The sequence below is a fragment of the Elaeis guineensis genome, chromosome 14, assembly GCF_000442705.2.
Source record: "Elaeis guineensis isolate ETL-2024a chromosome 14, EG11, whole genome shotgun sequence".
NCBI lineage: Eukaryota > Viridiplantae > Streptophyta > Magnoliopsida > Arecales > Arecaceae > Elaeis > Elaeis guineensis.
Window position 1 is genome coordinate 62,130,465 of NC_026006.2, and position 17,048 is coordinate 62,147,512.

Here is a 17,048-nt window from a genome sequence, read left to right on the forward strand (position 1 = left end):
TTGACTGGGCAAGTAGAATACCATTTTAGATTGATCGGATGAACCCCATTAAGTTGATAAATCTTAGAAGGCGCACATCATCATATCTATCAAAGTTAAAGCCAGCTTGTTCCTACTTAACTGATACTGAATTGGTGCGTGCGTTGAACTTTTTTTTTTTCGCATAACACTACTTAAAATTTCACATGTGCGTTCTTTGGCTGCTTATAATATATATTTTTTTTATTGTGGCAGGTGACAGGTCTGATCCAACTTGTACCATCTTCAGTCATGGCTGAGCCACACTTGCCTCCCCCAAGGAAAGAAAAGGAAAATTGAATGGATTGCACGGCAGCATAGGACTTTAGTTTAAATAGAGGGTGTTACAATTCATAAAGGTTTTTACTACGTCCGATCTACCAATATATAAATGTTAGCTTTATGTCTTCGGAAAAGAAGAGAAAGGGGCACTCTCATTTAAAACTCATCATTTCAACCAAAATGGATCAATGGGTCCAGCATATTTATGTCATACCATTGGGAAGGTAACTTATTACGATTTCATTTGCATGAACACTATATATATATATATATATATATATATATATATATATATATATATATATATATATATATATATATATACATACACACACACATACATACACACACATATACTAACATGCCAAAAATAAAGATGGAATCATTATGGTGGAGAGTCTTCTAGTTTGGACTAAATTTGTCAAACAAGCTCTTCAAACTTCAAAACATGAACAAATCTATATTCAAGTTTATATTCGATCTAGTTAAAATGGGACTCTTCCTTTCTTTTCTTTTTCTGCTTTTTTTTTTTTTTGGGCAAGGGCATGGTGTGTCTTAAGTTTTGGCTAATGTCCCGTCTAACAATAAAAGATTCAAACTTTTTCAAAGGATATATCCACATCTTTCCTTGGAACATCCAAGATAAGAACGTATAATTTTTGAAGACTAATTTTATGATTCAATCAAAAAGAGAATTAAACAATTTACTTTGTTATCATACAATCCAGTAATTTCATTTATAAAATAAAGGACTTTATTTCTTATATTAAACTCTATAGTTTTCTTTTTACCCTCGTCGTTTGTTCCTGACTTTTGAAAAAGCTGTGAATGTCGCTACTAAGTTCGGCATGACCCAACTTGCAAGCTTGAGTTCGGGCAATATCTCTTGCCCAGAGTTCTGCCAGCAACTCTCTCTCTCTCTCTCTCTTTGCGTGGTGAACGTCCTGACAAGCGGAGAAATTATTAGATAGATTTAACCTTCAATGAATATTATAGGTTAAATTAATTAAAAAAAAATATCATAACCATATGTTGAGATGATTAAATAGATGAGCACGAATTCTATGTTGTGCATCACACATAAACTTAATTTTTAATAAATAGTATAGACTAAGTCAATAAAAAAAATATAGAGAATCAGAGATAAATTTCTAGCTTTACTTTCAATTCAAAAGTAGTTCCTCAAATGAGTTTTATGTAAAAGTACCTATCCATTCCAAACATAAGTTAAAAGCAACTATTCATTTTGGTTGAAATTATCCTTATATTTATTAAAATACTATAATATTACATTATCATAATGTAGTATTCCTTTACAATAAAGTAGTATTATATTATATTAGTGCAATATTCCTTTATAATAATGTAGTATTGTTTTATTGTATTATATTAATATAGTATTTCTTTATAATAAGGTAGTATTATATTACATTAGAGTAGTATTCTTTTATAATAATACAATATTACTTTATTGTATCATATTAGTATAGTATTTCTTTATAATAAGATAATATTATATTATTATAGTAATTTTTTTTATTATAGTATTACTTTACAATAATGCAATATTGCTTTATAATAGTGTAGTATAATTTTATAATAGAATAGTGTTATTTTTATTATAGTATAGTATTATTTTATAATAATATAATATTACTTTATAATAGTGCAATATTATTTTATAATTATAAAGGCAATTGGATCATTTACCCCATTTTGAGCGGTTGCTTTTAAATTATGTTTCAAATGAGGATGATTTTTTACTTAAAACTTAAATAGATAGCTACTTTTAAGTTTAAACTCAATTAGATATTTTTCATTAATTTTTTTTAAAAAAAATATCATAATCATATTTTGAGATGATTAAATAGATGAGCACAGATTTTCTATTGTGTACCACAGAGTGCGATGCACTACACATACTGTTCATCGCATAATAGACGGTCACGAATGGGTGCAAGCTATGCGATGCACACCATGTGCAGTCACATGTAGCTGTCGATTATCTGATGGACAGTGAGTGCGATGCACTATACTGTATGATGTATCACGGGTATCATAGAAAATCTACGCTCTAAATAGATATATTGAGATGGTTGCAGTTGCTGCTGTAGTATTTTTTTTTTTTTATGGGATTAGTTTGCAACATTTTTTCGAAGAATGTTTTCAAGCCATAAATTCGATCCATATAGCTAACCCTGCATGATATTTTTATTATGATTATAAATGTTCATCCCGGACAAAGAAAAAGCAGTAGTCCACATCCCTCCAATACTTCAGATTCACGACAATCTTTACAAACACTCACTGAACCACTAGCCTCCGCATTTATTCTTGTTAGCTCAGCCATAGCCCACCGAAAGATGACCAAGTTACGTTGGATCCAAAATTTCCCATGTGAACTGCTTTTTTTGTTCACTTATCATCTTTAATTGGATTAGTTATACTCCCATGCACAATAATAAACAATCCTAGCCGCTCTTTAAAAGATAACGCCGTCCTTCCGGCCAAAAGAAAAAGGTTAAAGATCCATGCAAGCCATGTGTTTAGATGTCATCAACCACCCAAATCTATAAGTTAAAACAAGCAATCTATCCTTCATCTATTCGCCACAAGTCACCAATCAAGTTAAGTGCGCAGCAATTCTTGACTTCAAAAGGCTACCACGTTTAAATAATTCCTTGTTTTGGGCGAAAATCTTATATAAATATGAGAGCAACCACACCTAGGGAAGCATTAAAATTGCCAGTTATGTCGTTACTTTGAACTCTGTCCGTCCAAGTGTCAAAGGAGAGTTTGGCATGTCTCCAGTTTTAAATGTTTGGTCCCCTTTCCAGCACCTAAGAGTAGCCTAGAAGACATCGACGACTTATGTACAAAACCAAATAATAAATAATAAAAAAAAAATACAATGACGACACCACCATTGTTCTTTTAGAATGACATGGCTAATTATGGTCCGTTATATCACGTTATGCACGCTTTCATGGTACATTGGGTCCTCAAAGGACAGTGTTGGTTAAAAAGTCTCCTGTGATATTAATTTAATGTGGAATCATGATAATGTGGTTCACAACTGTCTCCTAATTACTATAAACAAAGAGCCTTGGAGTTAAATCACACAAGTGGATCTGTTTGAAGCTCTTTCGCAAAGTTTTTTTTTTTATTTTTTTTTCTCTCAGTTGTTGGAAGGAACTGCCTTAAAGTTCTTTTTCAGTTGTTGGAACCTCATCTCATCAGACAAAAAGCAAAAGGAAAAAAAAAAAATCAGTCACCCTTATCAATGTTGTTCATGCATGACAAGAGCTAACAATCCTAGAGGGTAGTCCTGGGGCCAGTTATTGTGTTACAGAAGTCCCTACCACAATTGCTATGTAATTTGAAGTATAAATGCGGCGCCTATATGGGTGAGGAGTATTATAGTTCAAGCTACAATGAACATGATGATGAGGACAATGACAATTGTTTAACATAAATCATACAAAAGAATTAAGAGTTGTATTCTATCAGACATGAGTTTGAGCATTGTTATATTTTACTCCACAATTGTCATGTAGAGCTGAGGACATATGCATCTGATGCAGATAATCAAAGCTAGGATCATTCGCCATCGGCGTAGCGTACCTTTCATGTTCCACTGAAACGTAGCAAACTAAAAGTTGAAATTGAGTTTTAGAATAATAATAGAGATGATGACTATGATAACGATGATGATAATGATGGAAGATGGTGATGGCATAGTGTACCTAATATGCAAGGATGAGGTCAAAAAATAATACAAGGATGAGGAGGCACAAATGCAAATCTTGTTCCCCCCACTTCTGAAAGGGATATTCTAGAAATGTTACTTCTATTACACGAAGGGTCATGCATTTTAAAGTTGTGGAATGTGCTTGGAGGACCCTTGCTTGGTAAGGTAGTGTTGGGCATAAAATATCCTCGACCAAAGTTCTTGGCAGGATCGACCCTCGCGAGTCTCTTCCGACTTTCGACAACTGTTGGTGAACTCCGCTCGGACTCCGTCCACAAGTTCTGCGACAAGAAAGACTCCGCCCGGACTCCTACGGGAGCCGAGCTCCGTCCACAAGTTCTGCGGCAAGGAAGACTCCGCCCGGACTCCTACGGGAGCCCGACTCCGTCCACAAGTTCTGCGACAAGGAAGACTCCGCCCGGCCTCCTACGGGAGCCGGGCTCCGTCCACAAGTTCTGCGGCAAGGAAGACTCCGCCCGGACTCCTACGGGAGCCGGGCTCCGTCCACAATTTCTGCAGCAAGGAAGACTCCGCCCGGGCTCCTACGGGAGCCGGACTCCGTCCACAACTTCTGCTGCAAGGAAGACTCCGTCCGAACTCCTACGGGGGCCGGGCTCCGTCCACAATTTCTGCAGCAAGGAAGACTCCGTCCGGGCTCCTACGGGAGCCGGGCTCCGTCCACAACTTCTGCTGCAAGGAAGACTCCGCCCGGACTCCTACGGGAGCCGGGCTCCGTCCACAATTTCTGCAGCAAGAAAGACTCCGTCCGGGCTCCTACGGGAGCCGGACTCCGTCCACAATTTCTGCTGCAAGGAAGACTCCGCCCGGACTCCTACGGGAGCCGGGCTCCGTCCACAACTTCTGTGGCAAGGAAGACTTCGCCCAGACTCCTACGGGAGCCGAGCTCCGTCCACAACTTCTGCTGCAAGGAAGACTCCGCCAGGACTCCTACGGGAGCCGGACTCTGTCCACAATTTCTGCGGCAAGGAAGACTCCGCCCGGACTCCTACGGGAGCCGGACTCCGTTCACAAGTTCTGCGGCAAGGAAGACTCCGCCCGGACTCCTACAGGGGCCGGGCTCCGTCCACAACTTCTGCTGCAAGGAAGACTCCGTCCGGACTCCTACGGGAGCCAGACTCCGTCCATAATTTCTGCGGCAAGGAAGACTCCGCCCGAACTCCTACGGGAGCCGGACTCCGTCCATAATTTCTGCGGCAAGGAAGACTCCGCTCGGACTCCTACGGGAGCCGGGCTCCGTCCATAATTTCTGCTGCAAGGAAGACTCCGCCCGGACTCCGTCCACAATTTCTGCGGCAAGGAAGACTCCGCCCGGACTCCTACAGAAGCCGGGCTCCGTCCACAACTTTTGTGGCAAGGAAGACTTCGCCCGGACTCCTACGGGAGCCGGGCTCCGTTCACAACTTCTGCTGCAAGGAAGACTCCGCCCGGACTCCTACGGGAGCCGGACTCCGTCCACAATTTCTGCGACAAGGAAGACTCCGCCCGGACTCCTACGGGAGCCGGACTCCGTTCACAAGTTCTGCGGCAAGGAAGACTCCGCCCGGACTCCTACGGGAGCCGGGCTCCGTCCACAACTTCTGCTGCAAGGAAGACTCCGTCCGGACTCCTACGGGAGCCGGACTCCGTCCACAATTTCAGCGGCAAGGAAGACTCCGCCCGGACTCCTACGGGAGCCGGACTCCGTCCACAATTTCTACGGCAAGGAAGACTCCGCCCGGACTCCTACGGGAGTCGGGCTCCGTCCACAATTTCTGCTGCAAAGAAGACTCCGCCTGGACTCCTACGGGGGCCGGACTCCGTCCATAATTTCTGCGGCAAGTAAGACTCCGCCCGGACTCCTACGGGAGCCGGGCTCCGTCCACAATTTCTGCTGCAAGGAAGACTCCGCCCGGACTCCTACGGGAGCCGGGCTCCGTCCACAATTTCTGCTGCAAAGAAGACTCCGTCCGGACTCCTACGGGGGCCGAGCTCTGTCCATAATTTCTGCTGCAAGGAAGACTCCGTTCGGACTCCTACGGGGGCCGGGCTCCGTCCACAATTTCTGCAGCAAGGAAGACTCCGCCCGGGCTCCTACGGGAGCCGGACTCGGTCCACAACTTCTGCTGCAAGGAAGACTCCGCCCGGACTCCTACGGGAGCCGGACTCCGTCCACAATTTCTGCGGCAAGAAAGACTCCGCCCGGACTCCTACGGGAGCCGGGCTCCGTCCACAATTTCTGCTGCAAGGAAGACTCCATCCGGACTCCTACGGGGGCCGGGCTCCGTCCACAATTTCTGCGGCAAGGAAGACTCCTCCCGGACTCCTACGGGAGCCGGACTCCGTCCACAATTTCTGCAGCAAGGAAGACTCCGCCCGGGCTCCTACGGGAGCCGGACTCCGTCCACAACTTCTGCTGCAAGGAGGACTCCGCCCGGGCTCCGTCCATAATTTTTGCAGCAAGGAAGACTCCGTCCGGGCTCCTACGGGAGCCGGACTCCGTCCACAATTTTTGCTGCAAGGAAGACTCCGCCCGAACTCCTACGGGAGCCGGGCTCCGTCCACAACTTCTGTGGCAAGGAAGACTTCGCCTGGACTCCTATGAGAGCCGGGCTCCGTCCACAACTTCTGCCGCGGGTAAGCCTTGACCAGACTCCTACGGGAGCCGGGCTTCGCTTTTGATTTCAATTGCAGGAAGACTCCGCCCGGACTCCTACGGGAGCCGAACTCCGCCTACGACCCCCAACTGCAAGTAGACTGCGTCCGGACTTCTACGAGAGTCAGACTCCGTCTTCTATTCCGACTGCGGGAAGACCTCGTCCAAACTTCTACGGGTACCAGACCTCGCTACCGACTCCAACCGAACTTCGGCCAACAAGTCTGGATCCCCTGACAAGCCACATTAACAGCCACGACTCTGCTCCACTCCCTGCGGCAGACCCTGCGTAGCTCCATTACTCCCTGACAGACCGTATTAACGGCTACGACTCTGCTCCACTCCCTGCGATGGACCCTGCGTAGCTCCATTATTCCCTGACAGGCCGTATTAACGGCCACGACTCTACTCCACTCCCTGCGGCGGATTCTGTGCGAGTCCACCACTCCCTGACAAGTCACGACAGCGAATGCCGCTCCACTCCCCGTAACTGATTCCACGTGGCGAGCTACGGCGATAGCCACGATCCCGCTCCTCCACCCTCCGCAATAAATTTCTCCTGACTCTGGGCGGCCCACGACCAGACGGTTTCAGACGTCGCCATCAATTTGTTGCCCCCTCCGTCTATAAAAGGGGAACCCCAGATACGTTATTCCATAAGCTCTCGTTTTACCTAGAAACTCTGCTAAAATTTTCGTTCGAGCACTCCATTCTTGTTGAGGCAGAGAACTGACTTGAGCGTCAGAGGGTCTTGCCGGAGCAACCCCACCTCCGGTTTAGACTTCTTTTGCAGGTCCCGGCGGCGACCGCGACTCCCTCGATTCCAGCTTCTCCGACGCAAGCAGATTTTTGCACCAACAGGATTGGCGCTAGAGAAAGGGCGCTGAACCTTTGCAGCATCCTTGTTCTTAAAGGAGCGCTCAACGGGACCGCCTCCGGTCATCTTCTCCGGCACCCACTCCTCCCTTCCCCCACTGGATCCTCGCCTGATGCCTTCTCGCGAAGCATCCGCACAGCTACCCACGGCCTCCGCAGCCATATCTCGGACCCCGGTCTCGCCTCTGGTTTCCCAGGCCCCGCATCCTCCGGTTATGGTCGCCGGCATGGAGTGGCCGGGTGATCGGCCTTCGACGGATTCCGCCAACACCGTCTCGGGGGGATCCCAACAGGAAACAACCAACTTACCGGCTGTATCCCCCAAGCGGCAAAAGACTGAAGAGCCCATAACCTTTACCGAAGAAGACACTCAGGGAGTCCAATTCCCTCATAACGACGCGGTCGTAGTTTCCTTGAATATAGCAAATTACGACGTCCGTCGCATTCTTGTCGACAATGAAAGTTCGGCCGACATCTTGTTCTACGACGCCTTTTCAAGAATGTCCATCCTTGACAGCCATCTGAGACCGATTAGCTCCCCTTTGGTAGGGTTTACCGACGACGCCATTCCGACGGAAGGAATAATAACTTTGATTGTGACCGCAGGTCAATATCCAAAGCAATCCAGGGCCCTGGTGAATTTCTTGGTGGTAAAGGCGCCATCAGCCTACAATGCAATCCTCGGCCGACCTAGCCTCAATGCTCTCCGAGCCGTCGTATCGACCTACCATTTGAAGTTGAAGTTTCCCACCGACCAGGGGATCGGAGAGATCCGGGGAGACCAAGCCCTGGCCAGACACTGCTACAATATAGCCTTGCAAAGAAGCGATCAATCTGACCTCTGTCCCGTCGATGGACTGGATGCTCGCGATGACCTCACCGAAGAGAGGGGCACCCCAATCGAAGATCTGGTACCAATCCCTTTGAATGACGGGAACGCGGAGCATGTAGCGATGATCGGCTCCAACCTAGGGGAGGAGGTGCGGACGCGTCTCATTGATTTTCTACGAAGGAATGCGGACGTTTTCGCTTGGGTTCCAGCAGACATGCCAGAGATTGACACGAAAGTCATGGAGCATCATCTGACCGTCGATCCAAAGCATCGACCGACGAAAGAAAAAATCCGAAGTCATGCTCCGGAGAGGCAGAAGGCGATAGCCGAGGGAGTGGATAAGCTCCTCAAGGCCGGATTCATTAAGGAAGTCAATTATCCTGATTGGATTTCCAACATTGTCCTGGTTAAAAAAGCAAACGGCAAGTGGAGGATGTGCATAGACTTCAAAAAACTGAATAAGGCCTGTCCGAAGGACAGCTACCCCCTTCCCAGAATCGATCAACTGGTGGATGCGACCTCGGGCCATGAGCTCCTCACCTTCATGGACGCATTTTCCGGCTATAATCAAATTAGAATGGCGCCGGAAGACGAAGAAAAGATAGCTTTCATCACTAATCGTGGCCTTTACTGTTACAGGGTCATGCCTTTCGGCCTCAAGAATGCGGACGCAACCTACCAACGGTTGGTGAATAAAATCTTCAAGGAGTAGATCGGCCGTAACATGGAGGTCTACGTGGACGATATGCTCGTAAAAAGCAAATCTTCCAGAGATCATGTCGCCGACCTCGAGGAGACCTTCGATGCTCTCCGAAAATATAGAATGAAGCTGAACCCAACTAAATGCACTTTCGGAGTAACCTCAGGAAAGTTTCTGGGCTTCATGGTATCGGGGTGCGGGATCGAGGCCAATCCAGAGAAAATTCGCGCCATCCAGGAGATGGCCGTCCCAAAGTCGATAAAAGAGATTCAGCGCCTCACGGGGAGGATGGCGGCCCTTAATCGCTTCGTCGCAAGATCGGCCGAACGGTGCTTGCCCTTCTTTCAAACCCTCAAGCAGCCGAAGAACTTCTGTTGGACCTCTGAGTGCCAACAGGCGTTCGAAGAATTAAGGAGCTACCTTGGCTCACCCCCGCTGTTAGCAAAGCTTGAGCCTGGGGAGGAGCTATTTTTATACCTGACGGTCTCTCCCATGGCCCTCGCGGCCGTCCTTGTCAAAGAAGAAGCGAAAGTCCAGCGGCCAATCTACTACGTTAGCCGCGCGTTGAGGGACGTCGAGACCAGGTACACCAAATTAGAAAAATTGACTTGCGCCTTGTTGATTGCAGCCCGGAGGCTCCGACCCTACTTTCAAGGGCACACCGTGACGCTACTCACCAATCAACCGATCAAGGCGGTTTTGCACCGGACGGACACCTCCGGGAGGGTGGCAAAATGGGCGATCGAGCTCACGAAATTCGACATCAACTATCGACTCAGGCCAGTAGTGAATGCCCAAATACTGGCAGATTTCATAGTAGAGTATACCATCCCAGAGGAGGCTGAACCTGAACAAAGCAAAGTTGACAACTTGAAGTCCCAACCGAACTCCCCCGAAGAAGAGGCCGATCCCTCTGATCGCTTTTGGGCCCTCTATGTGGACGGATCTTCCAACATGTCGGGCGCAGGTGCAGGCCTGATCTTGGTCAGTCCGGAGGGAGTCATCGCGGAATATGCTCTGCATTTCGAGTTTCCCGCAACAAACAATGGAGCGGAATACGAAGCTCTGATCGCAGGACTAAGGATCGCCAAAGAGCTGGGAATAGGTCAGCTCCGGGTGCACAGTGACTCTCAACTAGTGGTGGGACAAGTCAGCGGGAGTTACGAAGCGCGGGAGGACAGTATGGCCAAATACCTTGAGAAGGTAGAGGAGCTCACCCCCGCCTTTAGCAGCTTCAACATTAGACAGATTCCAAAGTTGAAAAATACCAGGGCTGACCTTCTCTCCAAACTGGCGATGTTACTTCTATTACATGAAGGGTCATGCATTTTAAAGTTGTGGAATGTGCTTGGAGGACCCTTGCTTGGTAAGGTAGCATTCAAGACAAGCCAATTTAACCATGTAGATATGAACAAAGTAGTTTGAAAAGAATTCTTTTGATGACAATGATGAAGGTTGGGGTCGTGCATCAAAAACATTACTTAAAAAATTGTTTGATGGAAAAATGAAGACCTCATTAAAACACAAGCGGGTGCCATCAGCAAATGAACTGAATTTAGGGTATCCTTGAAACAAATTATCACCCATGCACAAAGGCACCGGGATCTGTAAAATTAAGGAAAAAATAAAAGGAGAACAACTCTGCATTATCCAAAAGAACTCCGCTATCAATTTGTAAATCTTTGGAAAATAAACCCATTTAAAGCAGAAGGGGCATATGTTACAGAACCACATCTTGCTAAATCACCATACAATGTTTCCTCGATCATCTGTTCACCATCGAAGGATGATACATACAGCAACTAACCACAATTTCAACCATCAAAAATGACACTTACAATAGTAGTTACAGTCAACCAGTTCTAATTTGATAACTGTAGATGAATTTTAGACTACTGTCAGTGAAAGCTTCAAATGCACTTATCTCAGCTAAGAAATGTAGCTCAAGAAGATGCACTTTAAATCTTCCACAGAAGAAATCTCCAACTATTACCATGGAAATAGCACCTGGACATTGTAGCTTCTGTCAGAGTTTGAAATTTGGTATTCTACAAATGCAAATACTTCTCCTCGGTGAAAATGTAATCATGATTCACCTGATTGTACCCATCAAGCTTTAGTAGAACTTTTACTACACTGTAGTCATAAATTATATCTATACCATTAATTTCTGTAAGCCAGTGAATGAAGATTCTTCAACACAATTTAGTTTACACTTTGGAATGACCAAATAATACAAGAAGGTGGTGAATTCCAAAAATTTGTTTGAAATGGGCAATATAGCACCAACTCACTAATAGTCATGGAAGGTTTTCTTTCTAGTATTAGCCCACATATCTTCCTAGGTACTTGCTTACAAAAACTCTTCGAGGCAATTTGTTCAAAATGGGCCAAATGTTTATAGAATAAATCTAGAGTCATGAAACTGCCTGATCATTATACCTTATGCTAAAATTTGGGGAATAGGAACTAACGAGGGTTTCAGAAATGAATCCAACTCTCATTTTAAAATCAATCATAACTAAAGAGACAAGCATACCAGTTGGACTACACTGTGTTACAAGAACCCCATAAACAAGATATAGAAAGTCCTTCAGATATTAGTTATTATCATCTAGAAAGTCAGTAGCAAACTCAGTTTTGAGCCCAACAGTCACATCCATCCTTCAAATCAAAGAGATTTCATGTTCAAACCTATGGAGGTGTTTCCTCAAGTGTTTGACAGGAGGCATTCTTGCATCATTTTTTTCGAAATGATTGATGATGCTCAAACCACTGTTTTCCATAAAAGAAGTAGAATATCTAAAATGCTTCGTCATATTCAGTTGGCTGAGACATACTACATAAGCTATCTGAGAAGGGATTAGAGCAAAGAAAATAATCACATAAGCATAAGATGTGCAGACACTACCCAACCAGAATAGAGCAAAAAAAAAAAAAAAATTGAAGGTACCTTAAAGAACAAATAATAGGTGTATCTAATGTGCCCGATACCGTTACAACATAAGCCACAAAATACAATCAATAAAACTAGGAGGTTAGTGCCGGTTACTTCAGCTATCTTTGGATCCAGAATTGTATTTCAAGAGGTATCTAGGCTAAGAAATCAAAATTATTTTATTGGGACGCATAGCATCATGGTCCATCATTTGATCAAAATTGTAGGATAATCAATGGATTCCTGTAAACCCATTTACACATAGGCCTGTTATTAAGCTAATGAGCTCAAGGTGAGTCCACTGTATGTGTGGGTTTATCCAACAACATAGTAAGCCAGCCAGCTGAATTATTGGATGCTTTAGCAAGTGTTTAACACAGATAGGAAATAAGAAGAAAATCCATCCAACAATGAAAACTTTAGATGTCTTTCACAAAAAAGATAGTCGAGAGAGAGAAGAGAGAAAAAATTGAAGAAAGGTATCACAAACCACAGTGGATGAATTAACCCTTTTTTCAATTGTAACATGACAGGTTAGTGATAAATTAAAATGACATCAATATGACTATACAATTGTAACTCTAGAAGGTGTGACCACCCCCTGCTACACTCCGCCATGGGGTCCAGAGCCACTTCAACTTCACTGTAACTTTCTCCCTCAAACCTCTTCCCTCTTTTTCCAAAGAAGAGAGGGCATGAGACTCTACCTCAACTTTCCTCTTTAACTGCACCCCAGATGGATGCAATGCAGATCCACAACCTCAACAACCCAGTAACCGATAATCTCGTATGCAAACTTGCACGCATCGCATGTGCATAGAAGTACTCACCAATTTGTGTTCAAAGTATTGAGGTTCCTAAATTCCTCGCACTGGGTGAAGCCTGAGGGGAAACAATTGCAAGGGTGAAGCCTGAGTGGGAAACAATTGCAACCAGTAATTATGTCCTGAAACTAATGCATAGCACTCTGTTAGATTCTAGCAAGTAAGATGCTCTTACCGGAGTCTAGCAAGTATACCATTTCAAGTTGTCATAAACAAAAGCAAAACTAATTAAATTTGAAGGCAGATGAAATGAAAGCATGCAGACATTGTCAACTATAAGAAATGAATGGTCAAAATACCAAACTGCAAAACCATACAATTCACTGAACAATCAAATAATGGCAGAGTAATACAAGCTGTCGCAGAAGCAGGAAAACATAGTAAATTTTTAAGGAATATTTAGTTTACACAAGCTATACAAAAGCATCAAATGCATTTAATTTGATATTAGAAGTAGTTAAGTGGGTGCTTACCACGTGGTAAGCCGTGGGGTTCAGATAACAAGTTGACATAAGGATGCAATGTTCATTAGACTTCATCAGAAACCCCAATATGATATGCACTGCTAAGATCTGCATTCGGGCCCTTAGCTGATGTTTGGGTTTGGTTAAAGTTGGCCATGAAGGTTTGTTAGTAGGGATGACGAACAGGAGGCAAGACCAATGCTATCCAGCTAACATGCCCGTGTGAATCATTAATCTTGCCTGACCCTCGCCGGTTCGACGGATATCGCATCCATCGCACGATAACCAGTCACATGAACACGGTTACCAAAATACAGCATGAACAGCATTAGAGCACCGTCTGTCATCCGTTGGGTATGTAATGGCAGCACCGCGATTGACTCGATAGCGTGTGTGTTGTGGCATTCAGCCCGAGACCCATCGACATCATCTTCAAGAAGTTGTGTTTCTTTCGAGCATTTCAGCGAACAGTCGCTACGCACTTCACAAGCACTGCCACTTGTGCCCGCAGCTCCGTAATCGTGCTCATTAAACACCACCCCAATCCATCGTCTTCCTCACTCGAGGGAAAGCGGCGAGGACAGAAGGGTTCACCCGAGATCCGGCGGCCGCCGGAGACTAGATTGGAAGCGGAGAGGCCGTGCACGTCTGTACAGCTGGCCGTACGCATGGACGTAGATCACATCATCAACCATTACCTCCTCATGACCTCAGCCAGCGTCTCTCAGCCTGGACCTAAGTACACATGTCCTCATTCATCTTCTTATGCGGATTTGCTCCGGCATAAAAAGTTTATGCGGAACGTTGCATAATTCTTAGCTATTTTATCTTGGCAGGAAGAATGATGTAGGGATGTCCGCATATTTTTCTATATGCAGATTCAGATCCATAGATGTCTGCATAAAAATTTATATACGGAAACCATCCGCGTAAAAAAAATATTCACAGATCCATATCTCAATTATTTGAGGAGGTATAGACGACGTCCACATGTATCTCCACATATATCCCGATGTGAGATTATATTCCGTATATAATAATTATATATACAATCATATATATATATATATATATATATATATATTATTTTTTATTTTTTATTTTTGAGAGACAGCTCTTCATATGAACCCACACGGAATGTACGCATATATTTTATTTACGAATTTGCTTATCCATAAAAGTTATATATATTTTGTGTGGTTGTCCATATAGATGTTTATGTACAAATTTAATTCCACAAAAAATCATGCACAGCTCCGCATATTCAATAGGAGAGATGATTTTGTATATGGCTATACGAGAATATCCATATATATCTCTATGTGGACTCACATGCATAGAGAATAATTATACATATATTTGCGTATTTATTTTGAAAGATAGTTTAGCATATGACCATCGCAGGGATGTCAGCATATATTTTGTATATAATATTTTTTAATATAAAAAAATTATGCAGATACTCGTATATTCACAACGACAGCCAATTTACCATAAGAACTCATCGACATATATATCTTTATATGCTGATATTTTTCCTTCTGTATGACAAATTTGTGCGTACAACCGCATATATTCCTATGCTATCTTGCTGGAGTGGCAATTCTGGATATTTATCGTATGATTTTATTTTTGCATAAAAATTTTATACATACATCTATACAAAATATTTATTTTTTTTGTATTATCCTACTAAATTTTGTATAGATGTCTCCTAAAACGGATCTCAGCGGCGTGTACCTGTATTATTATTATTTTTTTTTTTTTTTGAGAACTTTGTATAGGTACACGAGAATTTTTTGCACGTGGTCCACACGTGAGCATTATAAGAAATTATTATTATATTTTTTTCAATAAAAATGCAATCGTGCCCGTATCGGATCGTGGTCACATGCTTACCAGGCATGTTCTGGAGAGAGCTTGCTGCTTAGCTATGGATTACAGTTATTTCGACTCTACTAGTCTGATCTTGGCCTATCTGAATTTCTGGAGCTTTCTGGCTGCGCTTGCAGTGTCTCGAAGGATCCTTTTCATTTCTTGGAAGCTCTCATCTTCCAGATTTATCAAGATCAACTTCAATGGCAGTATCAGAGATGGTCACAATGGTTCGGATTACATCATTCGGGGTCCTGATTCGAGGATGCTTGCTACGGGGGGTTCACTATTTTTTGAGCCGTTTGTCTCCGGTGCTGAGCTCCAGGCTGCATGGGTTGGAGTTATTTGTGCGATCCAGGAGCTGTGGGCATAGAGAGTCATCATTAAGGATGATTTAGCGACCGTCGTCGGCTAGATTCGTGAGAGGGCCAGGCACCACGATGCCCACCTGCTCTTGGGCGACATTTGGAGAGTCCTTAGTCACTCCATTGAGGTCTCTAGTAGGGCTGGAAGTGGGCTCGAGCCAATCCGAGGCCCATCGGGTCGGGCCGGCTTCGGATCTGACTTTGGGCTTGGCTTGAAACCATCCAGACTAGGCTCAGGCTAATAAAACAGGACCCATTTTAATTTCGGGCTAGGCTCAGGTGGACCTTTGGTCTAGCCTGAGCTCGGGCCCGAAATTGAGCCCAATTAGAGCCCAATTAGAGGCCCAGGAACTAGGAAGATGAAAAACCCTCAAGCCTCAGCAGCCCTCCCCCTTCTCTCCATTCGACCATTCCTTCGCAAAATCGGATCGGAACCTTGAGCAGCTGTCGGCAGAGCCCTGAGCGGCTGTCGGCTGAGCCCATCACCTCGATGGTGTCGACAGTTCCCGTTGCCCTCTTCCTCTTCTCTTCTCTAGTTCTCCATCCTTAGTTCTTCCCTATCGAAGTCATTCGTCGGTGTCGCTGTCGTCGATCGAAGTCATCTTCCATCGAATTTAGGATAAGGATCCTCCATCCCTGGTCCGTGTTTTGTCCACCGACCGCCATCATCATCGACAGATCATCCAAATTTTGGGTAAGGATCCTCCGAATTTAGGGTGTTAAAGTTTATTGCCATGCTACCATCGCCGTCGTCGTGCTGCTTCAACACCGTGCTGCCGTCGTCGTGCTGCCATCGCCCAAGGTGAGACCTCCATCTTTTTAATCTCATTAAACCCTTAAACCCATCCTCTTCGGCTCTTCCTCTTCTCTTCACTCTTCTGTCTCCTGACTTTCTCAGTTCCGTCCATTGACCGGCGACCGCCATCATCGTGCTGGACAACTGGGAACCTGGGATTCAACACTTTGCCGGAGCCAAGGTTAGATCTCTATCCTCTGTTTTGATTTGGCGAAGACTTTTGTTGCCATTTAAACAGGCCAGATAATCGGGCTTGAAAGCGGGCCTGATTCGGGCTTGAACAATGGGTTTATTCGCGTCTGGACGTAGGTCGGGCCTGATTCGAGCTTGGATGTGGGTCGGCCCAATCGGGTTCGGGCCATATATTTTTAAAAAAATTCGGGCCTAAGCCCGGTCTGAAGCTCGACAAAAAAATTTGGGTCGGACTCGAGTAGGGGTGTGGCTCGATCCAGCCAGTCCGATTCCATCCCTAGTCTCTAGTCACCATGCATTCAGAGAGGCCAACAATGCAGTGGATTGGATGACTTCTTTTGTTGCTCAGCATTCTAACAACTGAATATGGCGCTATGGTGACGCTTGCCTTCAGACTCTGAGGGATACTTTATTTTCTGATTTTTTAGACTGTGCTCGTATTAGACTAGTGTAAACATCTGTTTGTATAAAAATAAAAAAAA

The 17,048-nt window shown here is 44.5% G+C and overlaps 1 long non-coding RNA gene across 1 annotated transcript; it reads right to left on the minus strand.

Moving 5' to 3' along the window:
• Positions 1–12,545: 12,545 nt before the first annotated feature.
• On the minus strand, positions 12,546–14,072 carry LOC140853847 (uncharacterized). Its single transcript, XR_012136993.1, has 2 exons — positions 13,348–14,072; positions 12,546–13,002 (listed from the first exon to the last, which is right to left on the minus strand). It is a non-coding gene; the product is annotated as an uncharacterized lncRNA (long non-coding RNA).
• Positions 14,073–17,048: the final 2,976 nt, after the last annotated feature.